This window comes from Eutrema salsugineum, unplaced genomic scaffold, assembly GCF_000478725.1.
Source record: "Eutrema salsugineum unplaced genomic scaffold, Eutsalg1_0 scaffold_3, whole genome shotgun sequence".
NCBI classification, from domain to species: domain Eukaryota; kingdom Viridiplantae; phylum Streptophyta; class Magnoliopsida; order Brassicales; family Brassicaceae; genus Eutrema; species Eutrema salsugineum.
In genome coordinates this window covers 11126983-11146927 of record NW_006256756.1, presented here as the reverse complement: position 1 = coordinate 11146927, position 19945 = coordinate 11126983, and the positions used below count along the sequence as shown (strand labels likewise).

General features: G+C 37.4%; 1 pseudogene; it reads right to left on the bottom strand.

The window, feature by feature from the left end:
* LOC18014399 lies at positions 1-2317 on the bottom strand (annotated as a pseudogene).
* Positions 2318-19945: the final 17628 nt, after the last annotated feature.

Sequence of the window (19945 nt, the reverse complement as noted above, 5' to 3'; positions counted from 1 at the left end):
TTATAAGATGTGAGGTAGCTTCAGTGAAGTGTAAACCACCACGCATTGGAACTGTAAAACGCAAGTAACCAAAAAATAGCTGTTACATTATGCGATCAATAAAACCAAACGGTTTAACAAAACCAAACAGAGATTCTCTTGCTTTACCTTCTCTTGCCTATATTTCATGCGTATAGAGTTTAAGGGGCATCCTTTGGTGTTACGCTGCAGATCTTGCAAGGCATGAGTAGATACTTTGAGATCAGAGGCTTTGTACCCTGTGTAATGCTCAAGAGTTGGATTCTAGACCCAAAAAAAACAGTGAGATTCAAGATTCAAGATTCGTGGAACAGAACAGAGACGATGTGTGTATTTATTTACAAAGAATAAAACAGACCCAAGGGTGGCTAAATTGGTTTAATGTCCACTTGGCAAGAAAAACAGCCGAAGCAGCGATAACTGAAGGAAGGAACTTCAAGAATTGATAGTCTATTAACGTCAATTCCGTGAGATAATTCACCAGAAACTCAATTTCCACACATGGGTTCTGCAGATCATTAAATCAATATACCAAAAACGTTTCAATATCTTTCTGCTAAATGTTTGATGAGCATAGAAAGATTTGTTGAGAAAGAAAAAAAAAGAAGAAGAATCAAATTACTGCGTGAAAAGCATGAGCTGCACGGAGAAATCTCCTGCACAAATGGAAACTTGGAATCACTAAAGACTACAAAGAACAACATATGAAGCATTTTTTTTCACTGTCTAGTGAGATTACCTAAGGAAAGTTCTTGAAGTGGGGGCGTAAAATATAGCTAGAATGCTCGAGTACTTGGCTCTCCATTTCTAGGACCTGATCTCTTGTGTAAGCGTTATCCGTGATGAAGCAGAACTCTTCAACGCGTGGTGCACATATTTCTTCATACTTTCTTTAAGAAGTTTCAAGATCACACCAAAACTCTTTTTAGATGCTGCCTTTTATGACAAGCATTGTTTGATATTTGGGAAGAATTGTAAATTAGGTGATGAGGAACTTACGAGGCAATGAGCATACAAGTGATGCCGAGCTATTGAAGTCTTTGTCTTTCCATGTTGTTTCCATTTAGATACCAATCTATGAGATATACTGTGAGGTCGAGTGTGTTAGGTACAAGTGCGTATTCCTCTGAGACTTGAAAAATGTTGACTTGTGAGAATGTAGATTCCAAGACTTCAAAAGTTAGTAACAAGAAAAAGAAATTGATCTAACACTAACCTCTACAAGCCAATCCACTAGAATTCCCCGCATTGTTTGAGTCACATCTGTTTGTGTTCTCTTCATAGAATCAGAAACTGGTTTGTGTTTAAGCTGTTAAGTAGACCAGCCGTTAGAAATCAGATGCATCATCGTCCTAATATATCAAAAAACAAGAGATTATTACCTCAGCAACACGTAGGTTTTTGTAGATTTCAGGTGCATAAGGGCTACAGAGTAGAGGGTCCTTAGCATTTGAATCAATGTCAACGAATTTCGGTCTACTTATTGCTATAGTGGATTTTCCTCCAATACAACTTGTGTCAACTGTTAAACATTTGCAAGAAGAAGGAAAAAAAAGCATCAGAAATGTTATAAATCACTCATACATCAACAATTTTTAACTGACCACTTGTAAAGTTCACCTGTAGAATTTGAGCTTGATCCTGATGATTTTGACACGACTTCTAACTTTGCATCTGTAACTTCTGAAGTAGCAGAAGATGATGCCACCTTGGAAGAACTTGATCTTCCCTTTTTTATCTGCTTGATATTCTCCACCTAAATGGAAACAAACCATAAATTTTAGCCCAAAAATATAATACATACATGCTTCCTGTCATTAATTAATAAGCAGCATGCAAGTAACAACCTGAATTTTAGCTGCATTGAAGCAACTTGTGTAAGAATTCTCGCAGTTGACATTTGTGATATCCTTAAGAACAGCTCGCTTCTTATGTGCATTGCCTTTCTTCTCATCCAAGGCTGTTCTCTTACTGTTCTTTCCTCTCAGAACCTGACCCTGATTGATCTGTGTTGTAGTAGCCACTTCTGAGGATGTTATTAGTTGAAAAGAAGCTCGCATAGTAGACGCTAGGGCACGTGTTACAGGACGACCATAGAGTGGTATGGTGTTTACAGGGCGGCAATGTTTTAACTGTGGATTATTTGGACACATAGCTAGAGACTGCAGAATGAAAGAAAAATCAGCAAAGCTTATATGCACCAAGAAAAAGCTACAATAGAAGAATTATCATTTGCACCAAGTCATACACCAACTAATTCAAGTATACATGGATTCTCTTCTATGTCTAACATTCGCATCTTTTTATTAAATATTCTCATCATCTTGTTCATTCTCATCACTATTTGATCATCAAACTCATCATTCATTAATTCTCACAGTAGAGTTCTGGTTTTATAAGAACTTTTGAATAACACTTTCTTTATGATTTCACTAATGCATCATCTTTTTGTCTTACTAGTGCTAAGATACTTACATTTTTTGAGGTACTTTCCTAAAGCTAATGATCAAATATAAAAAAAAAAAAAATATATATATATATATATATCAAATCAGCATTATCATAAATAAATAAATTGTTATAATAAGATCACAAAAAAAAATTCACTTTAAAATGAACACAGAAAATAAAGAAAAATATGAAAGAAATAAGTGAAAAAGGCATTGAGGAATGAGAAACTTACCAGCGAAGGAGAAGAAGAGATACCACCGGCGATGGATATGAAGATCCGATATTCTTCCGAATGACAATGAATATGAGATGGTAAACTAATCAGTTTTAAACCGAAAAATTGACAATGCAGTCTTTTTTTTACTTTCCTAAACTCCAAAAAGTTAATTATTAATTCCTTTTCGATTAGCGATTCTGATTTGCATTTGGGATCCGACTTCCTTTTTAGGTTTGGATTTTGATTTTTTTTTCTAAAGGCCTAATATATATATATATATATATATATATATATATATTATTTGCGAAGTCAAAAATTTTAGATGTCGTTTTTAGAGCAATTTGCTTATGTGTCATTATTAAAAAAAGTATGTGGCATTTTAATTAATTATGATAGATTGATCATTAATCCTACGTGTAAATATTCATGACATGGTCAGAAATCTGATGTGTCGTCTCCACATCGATTATCCTACGTATCATAACGAAAAAAAATTATGTGGCATTTTAATTAATTTTGATGGGTTGATCATTAATCTTACGTGTAAATATATGTGGCATAGCTAAAACTCTGATGTGTCGTCTCCACAGTGATTATCCTAACTGTCATTATTGAAAAAAAAATATGTGGCATTTTAATTAGTTATGATAGGTCGATCACTAATCTTACATGTAAATACCCGTGACATGGACATTTTTTCAATTATGGGCCAATGATTTTGTTTATGGACCACTGATCTCGAAGTTAGCCCTAACCACTAATTTTGGTTATGGACCACCGATATCAAAGTTGTTATTAACCTAAACCCTAATGTATCCATCCTATATATACTTCTCTCGGTCATCATGTTTTCTTACATACAACATCCGTCTTCTAAAGTCTAGCATCTTTTTAAAAAATTTATCCACGTTTTTTTTAAATCAATATATAGTATTATGTATTCATTTCCGTAATGACAACCTACTATTTTTTTTATAGTTTATAATTTGCTGATTGAATATTTCATCTCTTGCCTTACAAGAGAATCGTCATGTAAATATTCTTTGTAGTGCTTTAAATGTTTTTTCTGCTTTTAGACATTCTTCTTATGTAAATCTATTCCCTAATAGTTCTTTCCTTCAAAAAAATTATGAATTTTCTGTAGAGATTAGCAATTGTCCCCTTCGTGATCCTTAGATTTTGCCATATCATCTGCCTCCCTCTCAAATCGCTTTTGCAGAAGAAGAACATATTTCTGCTGATGTTTACAACGATAAAGTTACAGGTTGGCTGAAGTTTAATTAGGACTATCCTGAAGCCATATCATATATGTATTCTAAATTTTTGACCCATTGGATTTTGGATCATAAAAACGTCAATGGCATCCCCGTCTTTGCGGCAACTCCAGACCGAGTATTATATCCAATTGTAACCATACACTAGTGAAGCCTACTTCTTGAGGGTTTCATTGCATGTCGTTCGCGATCCATGTTTTATATAAATATAAGAACAATTAATGGTGTTGTCCACCCTACTTTCAAAGTCATATTATGCTTTGGGTTTAATTCACGATGATACCGACTATGTCAAAACTTTCTATGAGGCAAGTCAATGGGTTTCCACTCCTCTCTTCAAATGACGTATATTTGTTTGTTACATGTAGGTTCTATGATGAATCCCTTTCGTTTTTGGAGAACCATTCAATGTTTATTAGTATAAGTTTTGTCAATTCTTTGCAATGTCTTTGACGTTTTTTTCCTTAATTATCTTATTTTAACATTTTTTTTTTGATTTTTCGTTGTGTTTGAATTTTAATTATTTTCCTATGTACTTTCTAAATTTAATCATCATCAATATAAATAAATGATTAAACAAATTTTAATTAGTTTTTGCTAATTAATAATGTATATATTGTTATTATTTTTACCCATTCATAATTGTTATAAAAGTTGTACTAATAGTTTTCATAATAAATCATATATATTGCTCCTACTTTTATTCACCTATAATTCTTATAACTTAGAAGTAGAAGTATAAATAATAAGACATGGTTGATGATATAAGATCTCAAAAAGACGAATTTGAATAAAACCATGGAGAATAATAAGAAGCAAATGAGAACAAAAAATAGTGAAGAAGAATAAGGATAAGAAAAAAAGATGTTGGAGTTAAAGAAGAAAATCAGAAGAAAAAAAATGAAAGATGAAAAAACAAAGTAAAAAAAGAGGAAATGGGAAAATAAAGTAGGTGAAAATGAGAAAAAGATGAACAAAAACAAGAAGAAGAAGAGTTTGATGAAGGCCAAAGAGGAATAAGAAGTAGAGAATAAAGAAGGCTAATAGTTTTTTTGTAAAAAAAAAGAAGAACTGAAGAATACAAAGATGATGAAGAAGAAGTCAAATACAATGAAGCAGATGAAAGAAAAAGATGAGGAATAAGAAAATCGAAAGATATATAAGAGGAAGAAGAGAAAAACAGTACAAGTTAAAGACGATGAAGAAGAAGAAGGAAAATATGAGGAAAAAGAAGATGAAGAAAAAAGTACAAGTCAAAGACGATGAAAAATTTGGGGCAGAAAAAGAAGACAAAAGCCTTAAAATTGGAGACAGAAAAAGAAGACGAATAAAAACAAAAAAAAATGCATAAAAAAAATACGAAGAATAACTAAACTGAAAGATAAGGAAGAAGAGTAGAACGAAACAAAAGATGATGAAGAAGAAGACAAATCAGAAGAGAAAATGAAATCAAAGTTGTAGATGATGAAGAAGAGGAAAGAAAAGAAAAGGAATAACAAAACTGACGTTGATGATAAATAAGAAAGAAAAGATGAAGAAGAAGACCGAAAAAAAGGAAAAAGAAAAATTATAATAAGAAAAATTATGATAGTACGAAAATATTGAAGAATAAGAATGGAAAGTGGATAATGAATTTGGAGAAAGATGGAGATAGAGAGAAATTGAGTTAAAGCTTTCAGGGACATGTAGATGGAGAGAGAGAGTGGTATGACCAAGACCAGCTTAGGAACTGAGGAGATTGAAGGAGAACAAGGAGAGCCTGAACCCGAATCGAATGAAGACCAAGAGCAGCTGAAACCCGAGGAAGCAAGTAAAGACGAAGACAAAGACTTGCATCTTCCGATTGGTCCAATGATGAGATCAAGAGCAATGAAGTTCAAGCAAGCTTTTCACAAGCTATTACACACCATTCAGGGAAATCTTAAGTGTGCTAATCCAACTACATTGGTTGTGATACAAGCCACTTAAGAGTTCATCAAGAGAGGTGTTGTGACTTGTGCTCTTTTTCCCTTCGTTTGGTTTTGTCCCAATTGGGTTTTCCAAACAAGGTTTTTAATGAGGCTTGTTCACAACACTTTTACAAAAGGCCTCTTGATGGAAACTTAGCCCATTTCGTTCACCAGATGCGATCAAAGAAGAGAGGAGCCTATTTTCAAATTCAAACTAGTCTAAGTCCTAGTCATTAAGTCTTTAAGTCGTCTTAGTTGTCTTTGTTATTTCCTATGTGTTCGAGACTCTATATGTATGGCTCTTGTCTTTCTTTTCAATCTATCAAACCTTTTATTTCTAAAAACTCTCTCTAAATCGTTTGATCACCAGCTTGAGTAGTGAATTCGGATTATATCCTTTCATTACAAGCACTTTTATTTATGTTGATAGTCTAAGAGATCTTTCATCTCTCTTAGAAGTGTCAAGGCGTCCTTCCCAAGTTACACCATATTTCATCAATTCATAATCATTCTCTTCATTCCGCAATATCTCAAACAATTGAATTTCGAAATCACAATCGTTGGAGAGTATTCCAGGGCTTGATCCTCACCTAGAATCATATCAAGTGGTATCAGAGCAAATCTCCAAACCCAGGTTGTGTCTTTTCGTGTTTAACGATTTGTATGACTTTTCATATTCTATTTTGATCGTGACGATTTGTGTGAAACTAGTCGGATCGTGCTCTCTAGCATCTGATCTCTCTAGTTTATGTTACAAGTCATCCAAAATTTCAAAGAACTTTAAAAAAAAACTTAGAGAGAGAGAATTAGGGTTTCTAAAAGTCCGATCCGAGTATCATGTTCTGAATCGAATTTGATCGGTTTTTAAGCTAGTTGTGTCTTCTCCAAACTTTTTACTGGCCTTTGTTTGTCATTTGAACAGGTACGATGGAGGAATCGGCACAAGAAAAGGAAACTCCTGCAAACCCAAGTGGATCAACCAACAAACTTATGATGGACGCTATGATGACTCAAATGATGTCACTTATGCGGCGGGAGTTTGAAAGTATGAGATCTGACATGGAGAAGATGGTTTCGGACAACCCAAGAAAGAGTAGTGACCATTCGGCTTCGGAGCAATACTACAGCAACTCCTCTAGAGCTCGTTCATCAAGAAGAAGAGTAAGCGATAGAGAAGAAAGAAAGCCAAGGTCTAGCGATCCTATGGGCAGCCTCAAGCTCACGATTCCTGAATTCAGAGGCACAGCTGATCCGGAAGAGTATTTGGAGTGGGAAAAGAAAATTGAACTTGTGTTTAACTGCCGAGACTACACCACCGAGCACAAGTTAAAGCTGGCCCCAACAGAGTTTAAAGACTATGCCCTAAGTTGGTGGGATAACCTAGTTACAACCAGAAGAAGAATCGGAGAAGATCCCATCGAATCATGGAACCAATTGAAGGCGATCATGAGAAGAAGATTTGTACCAAGTCATTACCATAGAGAACTGCATTTCAAACTCAGGAGTTTAACCCAAGGAAGCCGATCTGTAGAAGAATACTACAAGGAGATGGAAACTCTCATGATGAGAGCTGATATTCGTGAAGACAGGGAAGCAACAATGGCTAGATTCATGGGGGGGATTAAACAGAGAAATTGTTGATCGATTGGAGGTACATCACTATGTGGAACTAGAGGCTCTGTTTGCACAAGGCTATCATGTTCGAGAAACAGCTCAAGAGAAGAAACTATAAACCTAGCTACGGATCCAACAAGCCGAGTTATCAGAAGGATGAGAAAGCGAGTTTCCAAAAGGAGTTTAAGCCATTCTCCAAGTCTAAAAGTGAAGAACAGAGTATCAAGGGAAAGGAAGTGGTGACTACCTCCAAGAATAGAGATATTCAGTGTTACAAGTGTAAAGGGTATGGTCACTATGCGAGTAGCTGTTCCAACAAGAAGATAATGATCATTAAAGATAATGGATAAGTGGAAACTGAAGAAGAACAGTCTGAAGATGAGGAACAAATAGAGATGCCTGCTTGAGGAGAACTATTGGTAACTAGAAGGACTCTGAATGTTCAAACCAAGACCGAGGAAAACGAGCAAAGGGAAAATTTATTTCACAGCCGATGTATGGTGCAAGGAAAAGTATGCAGCTTAGTAATAGATGGTGGAAGCTGTACTAACGTGGCTAATGAGTCTATGGTGGAAAAATTAGGTTTGAAACTAATGAAGAGGCTGAAACCTTACAAGCTACAATGGCTGAATGAGGCTGGAGAAATGGAGGTCAAAAATCAAGTTATGGTGCCAATATCGATAGGAAAATACCAGGATGAGATTCTGTGTGATGTCTTGCCTATGGATACGGGGCATATCTTACTTGGAAGACCATGGCAATCAGATAGAAGGGTTATGCACGATGGTTTCACAAACCGTTATTCCTTTGACTATCACGGCAAGAAAACTACTTTGGTTCCCTTAACTCCTCAAGAAGTTCAGCAGGACCAGATCGCTATGAAGAAGAACAAAGTGCAAACCACCTCTACAAACTCTCTATCAACGAGCCTCATGATCACCAAACCAAAGGGAAGTCAACTCCCAAACTATTTACTAGTTTTCAAAGAATGCTTTAACCTAAATATGCCTACGCAGGATATTCCTAGCAAGATAAGATTACTTTTGCAGGAATTCAAAGACGTATTTCCAGAGGAGAATCCGCATGGCTTACCACCAATAAGAGGCATTGAGCATCAGATTGACTTTATACCTGGAGCCTCACTTCCGAACAAACCAGCCTATAGGACTAATCCTTTAGAGACCAAAGAGCTTCAAAAGCAAGTCACCGAGCTCATGGATAAGGGACACATTCGTGAGAGCATGAGTCCATGCGCAGTCCCTGTTTTACTTGTTCCAAAGAAAGATGGCAGCTGGAAAATATGTGTAGATTGCCGAGCCATCAATAATATCACGGTGAATTATCGACACCCTATACCTAGATTAGATGACATGCTTGATGAGTTACATGGTTCTAGCATCTTTTCTAAGGTAGATTTTAAGAGTGGAAAACTGCTTTTAAGACTAAGCAGGGCTTATACGAATGGTTAGTCATGCCCTTTGGGTTAACAAATGCACCTAGCACGTTTATGAGATTGATGAATCATGTTCTTAGAGCTTATATAGGTCAATTTGTTGTGGTATACTTTGATGACATTTTAATTTACAGCAAAAGCTTAGATGAACATGTGGAGCATCTTAGAAAGGTTCTCGAAGTGCTTAGAAAGGAGACCTTGTATGCGAACTTAAAGAAATGCACTTTTGGAACAGATAACCTTGTCTTTTTAGGTTTTGTTGTGAGTGCAGATGGAATCAAGGTTGATGAAGAAAAGATAAAGGCGATTAAAGATTGGCCGAGTCCAAAGTCTGTTAGTGAAGTAAGAAGCTTTCATGGAGTTGCGGGTTTCTATCGAAGATTTATCAAAGACTTTAGCACTCTAGCAGCTCCCCTCACCGAAGTTATAAAAAAAAATGTGGGATTCAAATGGGAACAAGAACAAGAAGAAGCATTTCAAGTCTTGAAAGACAAGCTTACTCATTCCCCGGTGTTTTCTCTCCCTGACTTTACTAAAACTTTTGAGATAGAATGTGATGCCTCATGTATTGGTATTGGTGCTGTTCTTATGCAGGAAAAGAGGCCCATTGCATTCTTCAGTGAGAAACTTGGAGGAGCTACACTGAATTACCCTACATATGACAAGGAGCTGTATGCGCTTGTGAGAGCTCTCCAAACATGGCAACACTATCTCTGGCCTAAAGAATTCGTCATTCACACTGACCATGAGTCCCTCAAGTATCTAAAAGGCCAACAGAAGCTGAACAAAAGACATGCTAAGTGGGTCGAGTTCATCGAGACTTTCCCATATGTCATCAAGTACAAGAAAGGTAAAGATAATGTGGTAGCCGATGCATTATCTCGCAGGTATGTTCTCTTGAACTCTTTAGAGACTAAACTGCTCGGTTTTGAACACATTAAGAGTATATATCCTACTGATGCTGATTTTAAAGACATATATGCTTCGTGTGAGAAGTTTGGCAGTGGGAAATACTATAGAGCAGATGATTTCCTGTTCTTTGAAAATCGTCTATGTGTGCCTAACTCTTCTATTCGAGATCTTTTTGTCAAAGAAGCTCACGCAGGTGGACTAATGGGTCACTTTGGCGTTGCCAAAACTGGAAGTACAGTCCAAGAACACTTTTATTGGCCACATATGAAGAAAGACATCGAGAGGGCATGTGAACGATGTGTTACTTGCAAGCAAGCTAAGGCTAAGAAACAACCCTACGGTTTGTATACTCCTTTGCCTATTCCTTTGCATCCATGGCACGATATTTCTATGGACTTTGTAGTTGGATTGCCTAGGACCAAGACAGGTAAGGATTCTATCTTTATGGTTGTAGATAGGTTCTCTAAAATGGCTCATTTTATTCCATGTAATAAGACCGATGATGCCATGAATGTTGCTAACTTGTTCTTTAGAGATATCGTACGATTGCATGGCATGCCTAGAACTATAGTTTCTGATAGAGATACTAAGTTCCTTAGTTTCTTTTGGCAAACTCTCTGGTCTAAGCTAAGAACTAAATTGCTTTTCTCTACCACATGTCATCCGCAATCTGACGGTCAAACTGAAGTAGTTAATAGAACTTTATCTACCTTGTTGCGTGCATTGATTAAAAAGAATCTTAAAACTTGGGAAGAATGTTTACCACATGTAGAATTTGCCTATAATCATGCTAAGCATTCTGCATCTCAGTTCTCACCCTTTGAAATCGTTTACGGGTTCAATCCTACTTCACCTTTGGATCTAATGCCTTTACCTTTGAGTGAAAGAGTTAGCTTAGATGGAAAGAAAAAGGCAGAGCTAGTGAAAAAGATCCATGAGAAGGTGCGCATAAACATTGAGAATAAGACTAAGTACTACACCAAGCATGCCAACAAGAACCGAAAGGAGATGGTTTTTGAAGAAGGAGACATGGTGTGGATTTACTTAAGGAAAGACAGATTTCCAAATGAAAGAAAGTCTAAGCTCATGCCGCGAATCGATGGACCTTTCAAGATCGTCAAGAAGATCAATAACAATGCCTATCAGCTGGACCTTCAAGGTAAGTATTCTGTGAGTTCGAGCTTCAATGTTTCTGACTTAGTTCCTTTTCTTGCAGAAGATACAGATTTGAGGACAAATCCTTTTCAAGTGGGAGAGGATGATATGACCAAGACCAGCTTAGGAACTGAGGAGATTGAAGGAGAACAAGGAGAGCCTGAACCCGAATCGAATGAAGACCAAGATCAGCTGAAACCCGAGGAAGCAAGTAAAGACGAAGACAAAGACTTGCATCTTCCGATTGGTCCAATGACGAGATCAAGAGCAATGAAGTTCAAGCAAGATTTTCACAAGCTATTACACACCATTCAGGGCAATCTTAAGTGTGCTAATCCAACTACATTGGTTGTGATACAAGCCACTTAAGAGTTCATCAAGAGAGGTGTTGTGACTTGTGCTCTTTTTCCCTTCGTTTGGTTTTGTCCCAATTGGGTTTTCCAAACAAGGTTTTTAATGAGGCTTGTTCACAACACTTTTACAAAAGGCCTCTTGATGGAAACTTAGCCCATTTCGTACACCAGATGCGATCAAAGAAGAGAGGAGCCTATTTTCAAATTCAAACTAGTCTAAGTCCTAGTCATTAAGTCTTTAAGTCGTCTTAGTTGTCTTTGTTATTTCCTATGTGTTCGAGACTCTATATGTATGGTTCTTGTCTTTCTTTTCAATCTATCAAACCTTTTATTTCTAAAAACTCTCTCTAAATCGTTTGATCACCAGCTTGAGTAGTGAATTCGGATTATATCCTTTCATTACAAGCACTTTTACTTCTGTTGATAGTCTAAGAGATCTTTCATCTCTCTTAGAAGTGTCAAGGCGTCTTCCCCAAGTTACACCATATTTCATCAATTCATAATCATTCTCTTCATTCCGCAATATCTCAAACCATCGAATTTCGAAATCACAATCGTTGGAGAGTAGTCCAGGGCTTGATCCTCAGCTAGGATCATATCAGAGAGTGTGTGTGAGGGAGAGAAATAGAGAGGGAGAGAGAGAGAAAAAAAAAAATAGAGAGAGTTAAACCTTATAAGTACATGATATTAAATCTATGTTAGTTTGTATTTTCTGTGTTCTTATTTTTTTTTTATTTGAAACACTTCTTTCTTTAAATGTCGTTATCTAAATCGTATGATATATACAATTTAGGACGAGGGGGGAAGAGAAAGAATAAGAGAGAAATATTGAAAGAGAGAGAATGATAGGGAGGGATGCATGGAGGGGGGGAGAGAGAGTTAAAGTTTTGAAGTACATGTATTTGATAGATATAAAAGACGAAGGAAAGTAAGAAGAATATGAAAACGGAGAGAACGAAGAAGACGAAGGCGATGAAGAGAAGATGATGAGGAAAAGATGTAGAAAACATCGAAGAAAAAGAAGATATGACAAAAAGAAAACTAAGAAGAATACGTGAGAGAAGAAATAGAGATAAAGATGGAAGACGATTAAGAAATATAAAGAAAAAATGATAAAGAAGAAAAACTAAAAGATAAATAAGAGAAAAAAACCAATTATGTGGAGACGAAAGACTCGTTTTTGTCTTAGTTTAATTAGTTTTTGAATTCAATATATATAATTAGTAAATATTTTTGTCTTTAATTTTGGATGGTGTTTACCTTTTGGATTTGTTTTATTTTATCATGTATGTTTTAAATAATTTTTTTAATTCTTTTCAGTTTTTGGTTTATAACATTAAAACTTATATGTCTGTGCACAAGGTGCGGACCAAACGGCTAGTATATATATATAAAAGAATCGAACCTTATGCATAAGAACTGTATATGTGGAAGTGAGCGGGATAGAGAACGGTTTAAAAATATTAATTAAACATGTGTAATTAATTTGATAATAGTAACTTTATTATTAGAAAGAAATGTTTATTTATGTATTTGTAACAAAATTCGCTGACTGATTAACCATGAAATAGGGAAGGCGAAATGACTAACATAGTTTATTGAGGAAAGTTTTGATTAAGAGATCAGTGGTTAATTTTTTTTCAGTTTGATATGTGATTGAGTTGAACATAGAATTTTTTCATGAAGATTTTGGTAACTAATCATTCAACATTTTTCATCTTAATCAAATTTGATATTTTAAGTCTTTATTTATTTTTTTTCTATATCTAACGAATTAATTCGTTGACTGTTTAACCATGAAATAAGGGAACAAAAACCAACTAACATATTTTTTTGTGGAAATTCTGATTAAGTGTTTAGTGGTTAATTTTTGCAATTTTTTTATGTGATATAATTCACCTTTTTCATCACTATAACATTTGCTATTTTGGGTTTTGTGTCATTGCATTTGTCCATTAACCTGTTGAAATTGATGAGAAATTATGCATTATGATGCAGATGCTGTTTTTTTTGTTGGAATGTTTTCTTCTTTATTTATTTGTTCATAAATTTAAACTATAAAAAAAATTAAAGTAAAGGAATTATAGAGGAATATTTATTTTCTCCACAATAAATATATCTGAGTCATACTAATTATAGTCCTACTAGAATTTGCTTGTACGTTGGTGGAAACATGAAAATATAGATTTTTGATTTGATTTCGATTTTGAATTTGATTTTGCATGTTGCTATTACAACTGTTGAGAGATGTTTCTTAGATTTTTTTTTTTTAATTTTCATTTCTAAAACTGCCAATCGAAAGATGCAATTATTATAAAAGAAAGTTTTTGACGAATAAATTTTATATTTATTCAAAAACAGAAAAATTGAAGATTGTGAAAACAGATCGACCATTCGGATTGGGGGTCAAATATTAAATTTAATTTTGTAGAGAAAGATGTATTCATGTACGAACCAAGAATATTTTACTGATGAGATTTTGATAAAAAAAAAATTCCAGGATATGAGGGATCGGATAATACTTTTGTTTAATATTTTATATTTTCATGAAAACTAATTTCTTAATATTTATATTTTTATATATTTATGCTTTGATCTCGGTTTAAACCAGCTAATGGGTCTGCAAGATCATCACCAAAATGCTCCAAAAAATATTTGTTAGTGGTTCCATTGACCAAAAAAAGTGGGTCTGTAACAACCCAACCTCGGTTGTTAGTAAATTTAGTATCCAGTTCATTTAAATTAGACCATCTCTTTTAATTAAATCCATTCTTAATCTCTTTTAATCTCCTGCGAACCCACGAAGCTCAGCCCAATTAAATTAATGTAAGTACAAATACCTTAATCTTTCATTAATCCTTCTAAAACCTAAATCAGAGAAACTCTAGCCTCTCTTCCTTCTCTCTCTTTTTCGTCACCATCTCCTTCTAATCCGCCGTCGAGTTCCAAGAAAATTTTTTGGCGAACCGTAAAGAGCCACGCAATGCATAGAATATCAAATTGAAGGCCCGGGAGTAATCTGTCCAGTAAGACCGAATTCGTCCTAATCGGTGGTTAGTGTCAAGATTTATCGCCAATCTCATGTCGGCTATTCATATCTGATGAGAGCATAGAACCACAAGCGCCCCCTATACCAGCCGTGAGACAAGGACCAATAACAAGATCCGGAACTAGAGTCTTGAGAGAGGACTTTAATCAAGCTATTGAAGCCTTACTTAGTATCCATGAGCAAGAAGACTCTTTGCACCCAAGCTTTAAGGCCACGGTCCAAGAAGGAAGCCTGGAAGAGCCTAATAAAGGAGAAGCCTATCTCATACAAGACAGCCCAACAGCTGAATTACCACTTCTCCGACCCAACAAAGAAGTGTCCTTGTTCAGCATCAGCATCACGCCAACTTAAGACCATCCTAGCCGTCCAACCCACCAAGGTAAGGGAATTAATATGTTTATTTACTTGCCTAATATGGTTTTTCTGTCTTTGGTTTGTTTTACAGGTTCCATTCATAGTTTTAAGTCTTAGAATATTTCTTTAGTTATTGCACGAGTCTGTTCCTTTAGAGTCCCAGAAAGTTGTGTCCTTTTTATGTAATTTGCTTCAAGTCCCCAAGAAGGGCAAAGCTGCATTGGAATCTCTTATAAAGTCCCTTATAAGCAGCCGTGTATCTTTTACCTACTATCAATAAAATAACGCAGTTCTTCAAGCTTTTGTCTTGTCTTTGAATTCTCTGAATTCGTTTAAGAGTTGGTGTTTGATCCTTCTCTTGAGAGTTGGTGTTTGATCCATCTCTCGCTGGTCTTATCAGAGTTCAGTCCATAGAGCTTTGTGGCGACCCTCGTTCCACCGTGTGCATCATCATTCGCTTCATTCCTTGACTCAATCAGAGAGAGTTACACAACCAACTGATCGAGTTCCATCCTCTTTTCATATCAAACCCATTCCTGTTCTTGTTGAGAGAGTTACACAACCAACAACAAGGATCCATCCCCATCTATAGGCCCGAGCCTATATCATCTGGTATCAGAGCCGAAAGGTTCCAAAACCAGGTTTTATCTTTTTCATACCTTTCGGTTAATCTTCTTTTACATCTTTGTTTTTCTTGTCGCACACTTGTTCAAAAAAAAAAAAAAAAAAAAGAGAGTTCAAATCGGTTACATACATAGCATATCATCTTGAGCATTTCATATATATATATATCTAAAATCATTCTTCTTAGCTTCATTCATAGTCATTCTACTAGCACCATTCATAGCATCGGCTAGTTGCGGCTCATTGTTAGAACCAGAATCTGTCAAAAGCCCTAATTAGTCAGAAAAGGAAAGTTTTCATAATCACGTACAAAAAAAGAAAGAAAGAGTTTACATTTCTGTAACATTGCACCGTCGTTTTATTGCATTAAAAGAAAAGGAAATAACAAAAAAAACAACACTTAGCCGTATTTATATTTCTCTTTTGCACTTGATCCTTGTTTGCTCTTGAACGTAGACACTAATCATGGGAGACAATGCTGCACCTCTACCAGAAGTCATGCAGCAACTACTTGACGGTATGAGGACTCTGAGCGACCATCTTAACTTGATGGAACAACTGTTGCCGCCACCAGCCCAACACAACAACAATGGGAACCAACCAAGGCAACAACATGACCACGATGGAGAAGAGACTGATGATGACATGCCTAGTCTCGAAGATGAACTTCCACCTGACCCAAATCACCGGCGTGGCAGACGGGATAATCATGGCCAAGGCCAGCATCAGCGCCATGAGAGAGGGAGGAGCCGAGAGAGAGATAGAGAAGACGAGAGATATGGGGGAAAAGATCTCAAGCTTACACCACCCACCTTTGCTGGAAAGGTCAACCCCGAGGCTTACTTGGATTGGGAGAGGAGAATGGACCATATCTTTGATTACTACCAATATTCTGAAGCCAAGAAGGTGTCTTTAGACGTTGCCCAGCTGACAGACAATGCTCTCACATGGTGGGACCGAGAAGTCTCAGAAAGGCGGAGGATGAGACGTGGCCAGATCACCACTTGGGAGGACATGACGTTCCACCTAAGGAAGAGATATGTCCCAGCTTATTACTTTAGAGACTTACAGAAACGTTTTCGAAAGTTGTCTAAGGGAAACAGGCCTGTAGAAGACTACTACGAGGAGTTTGAGACCATCAGAAACCGATTAGAGCTTCAAGACTCGGAGGAGACATTGATGGCCCAATTTATTGATGGCCTCCAAGATAGAATTGCGAGAAAAGTAGAGTGGCAGAGCTATGAGCACATGGAGGAACTACTTCACTTTGCCATACAAGCTGAGCAGCACTTCAAGAAGAAAGCCACCACTAACCGAGGAAAGTCTACTTGGACTCAACCCTTCTCTAAACCGATGGACAAAGGCAAATCCATAGAAGTGGAAAATCGGTTCAAGAAATCAGCTTCCGGGCCATCTAAGCCAGCTCAACCTTAGCAAGGTAAGGCTCCTATTCAAAGGTCTCGAGATATAATGTGTTTTAAGTGTCAGGGGAAAGGCCACTTTGCAAAGGAATGCTCGAATCAATGGGTAATGGTATTGAGAGACAATAGAGAGTATGAGTCACAAGATCAAGCTGAGCTAGAGGCCACTGATTCAGAAGAAGAGATAACTGATTTTCCCGAGGTTGGAGAGATGTCGGTAATCAGAAGATCTCTTGGTGCTCTAAGTGACCCCGAGACACTCCAAAAAGAAAACATCTTTCATACAAGATGTAGCATTGGAAACAAGGTATGTAGTTTCATTATAGATGGTGGCTCTTGTACTAACGTGGCTAGCAAGTATCTTGTAGACAAGTTAGGTCTTGAAAAGACAAAGCACCCAAGCCCATACCGATTAAGATGGCTCAATGATACCACGGAGGTGAGGATTGCGGAGCAAGTTGTTGTGCCATTCAGCATTGGGAAGTATAGTGATCAAGTCACGTGTGATGTTGTACCTATGCAAGCTGGTCACCTGCTCCTTGGGAGGCCATGGCAATTCGACAAAGAAACCATGCACAACGGTCGCACTAACTACTATTCTTTCACTCACAACAACAAGAAGCACAACTTAGCCCCTCTCACACCATCAGAAGTTCATGAGATGCAACAGGCCATGAACAATGGGAAACAGCTAAGTAAAACTAATATATTTGTCTCACCGAGTACAATTCTTAGAACTCTTGATCATAAACAACCGGTATTACTAATGATCTTTAGAAAAGTTTGCTTTCAGGAACTGAGGGAGGTCCCGAGCTCCCACACGAGGTGGCTCAGCTATTAGAAAAGTTCCAAGATGTCTTTTCAGAAGAGATACCAGCCGGCCTCCCACCCATAAAAGGCATTGAGCACCAGATTGATCTAGTACCCGGAGCACCCTTGCCTAACTGAGCCGCATATAGAATTAACCCAACAAAGGCCAAAGAGCTAGAGGCTCAAGTCCAGGATTTAATGTCTAAAGGATACATAAGAGAGAGCCTCAGCCCGTGTGCAGTACCCGTCTTGTTAGTGCCCAAGAAGGACGGCTCTTGGAGGATGTGTGTGGACTGTAGGGCCACTAACAACATCACCATCAAATACAGGCACCCAATTACGAGACTAGACGACATGCTGGACGAGTTAAGTGGAGCTACTATCTTTTCAAAGGTGGATCTAAAGAGTGGCTACCATCAGGTGAGAATGAAGGAAGGAGACGAGTGGAAAACTGCCTTCAAGACCAAGCAAGGTCTATACGAGTGGCTTGTGATGCCTTTTGGCCTCACAAACGCCCCAAGTACCTTCATGAGACTCATGAACCACGTCTTTAGGGAACATACATCTGTAAGTTTGTAGTGGTTTACTTTGATGATATTCTGATTTACAGCCAATGCATAGAAGATCATATTAAGCATCTTGAACAGGTTCTAGAGACACTTAGATTAGAGGGTTTATATGCAAAGCTTAAGAAATGTATCTTCTGCACTGATCAATTGGTATTTTTAGGATTTGATGTAAGTTCTAAGGGTCTTAAAGTGGATGAGGAGAAGATTAAAGCCATCCAAGAATGGCCCATACCATCCACGGTTGGACATGTTAGAAGCTTTCATGGTTTGGCAAGCTTTTACAGGCGATTTGTCAAGGATTTCAGTACCATAGCAGCCCCATTGACATCGGTGATCAAGAAGAACACTACTTTCACTTGGGGGCCGACTCAAGAAGCCGCATTCAACAAGCTGAAGGAGAGCCTCATACAGGCACCGGTTTTAGTCCTTCCTAACTTTGATAAAATGTTTGAGGTTGAGTGTGATGCATCAGGTACTGGCATAGGAGCTGTTCTAACTCAGGGAGGGAGGTCAGTAGCTTATTTCAGTGAGAAGCTAAGTGGAGCAACACTCAACTACCCAACTTATGATAAAGAACTCTATGCTCTGGTGAGATCACTAGAAACATGGCAACACTATCTGCTTCCAAAGGAGTTTATCATTCACACAGATCATGAGACCCTCAAGCACTTAAGAGGCCAGACCACACTTAAGAAAAGGCATGCCCAATGGTTAGAGTTCGTAGAAACCTTCCCATAAGTACATGAAGGAGCAAGAGAACGTTGTAGCTGATGCACTTTTGTTGATATGTGAATATCGACAAGGGACAAAACAGTAATTTTAGATCGGAAGCTCGGCTTTATTAGATTGAATCGGGTGAAATACAACTGAGTTCGGTTATTTCAATAGGCAATAACGAACTAAGACTTAATGTGACTAAGAAGCTATCGAGTTCTCAGTCTTTAAGTCTTCTCGGGAATAACTTGTGTTCTCTGATGTCGATTCGTCTCCCTTTATATATATCTCATAAGTCGGTCTTCAAGCACGCCTTAGACGATATGGGATCGAGAGGAGTTTCCTTTTCTCTCCAAAGTTTCCTTTTTCCTTCAGGAAACTTTCCTGTTCCGGCCGAGCTCGAGGAAACCCTCTGTTCCTTTGAGAGGTTTTCCACCGACCTCGGTCTAATGGGCTATCTTCGGCCCATCTTCGCTCGGCCCATCTTCTCTCGGTACATCCCTTCGTAAACCGGGCTTACGGTTCGCCGATCTCAGTTTGTACCGGAGAAAACCGGGGTGCGGTTTTCACCTCCAACAGTTAGCCCCCCCCCTCAGTTCGGTGAAAGGAGATAACTTTCAGTTGAACTCAATTTTTCGGTTATTGGATCACAAACTGAGCTCGGTAACTGTCGTCGTTTCGCATTTCCGGACGTTTCGCGCCTATCTTCAATGAGGCGCGTGAATTACGGGATTTTTTGCGAAAATCGAGGAACCCACGATTCCCACTGTGTACAAAGGGTGACTCTTCTTCTCGCATTCATTATTCTCGCCTCAAGCATATATAAGGTACGCCGCTCTCCCTTCTCTCTAGATTTTATTTCTCTCTCTTGTTTTTGTTCTTCGTTTTCTCTCGTTTCTTCAACTCCCGCCGCCGCGAACTCTTGATTTTTCCGATCAACCTTCAAACTTTCCGGTTGATCTTCAACTGTTCTTTATTTCCTTCAAATCTTCTTTCCCGAACCCTAAG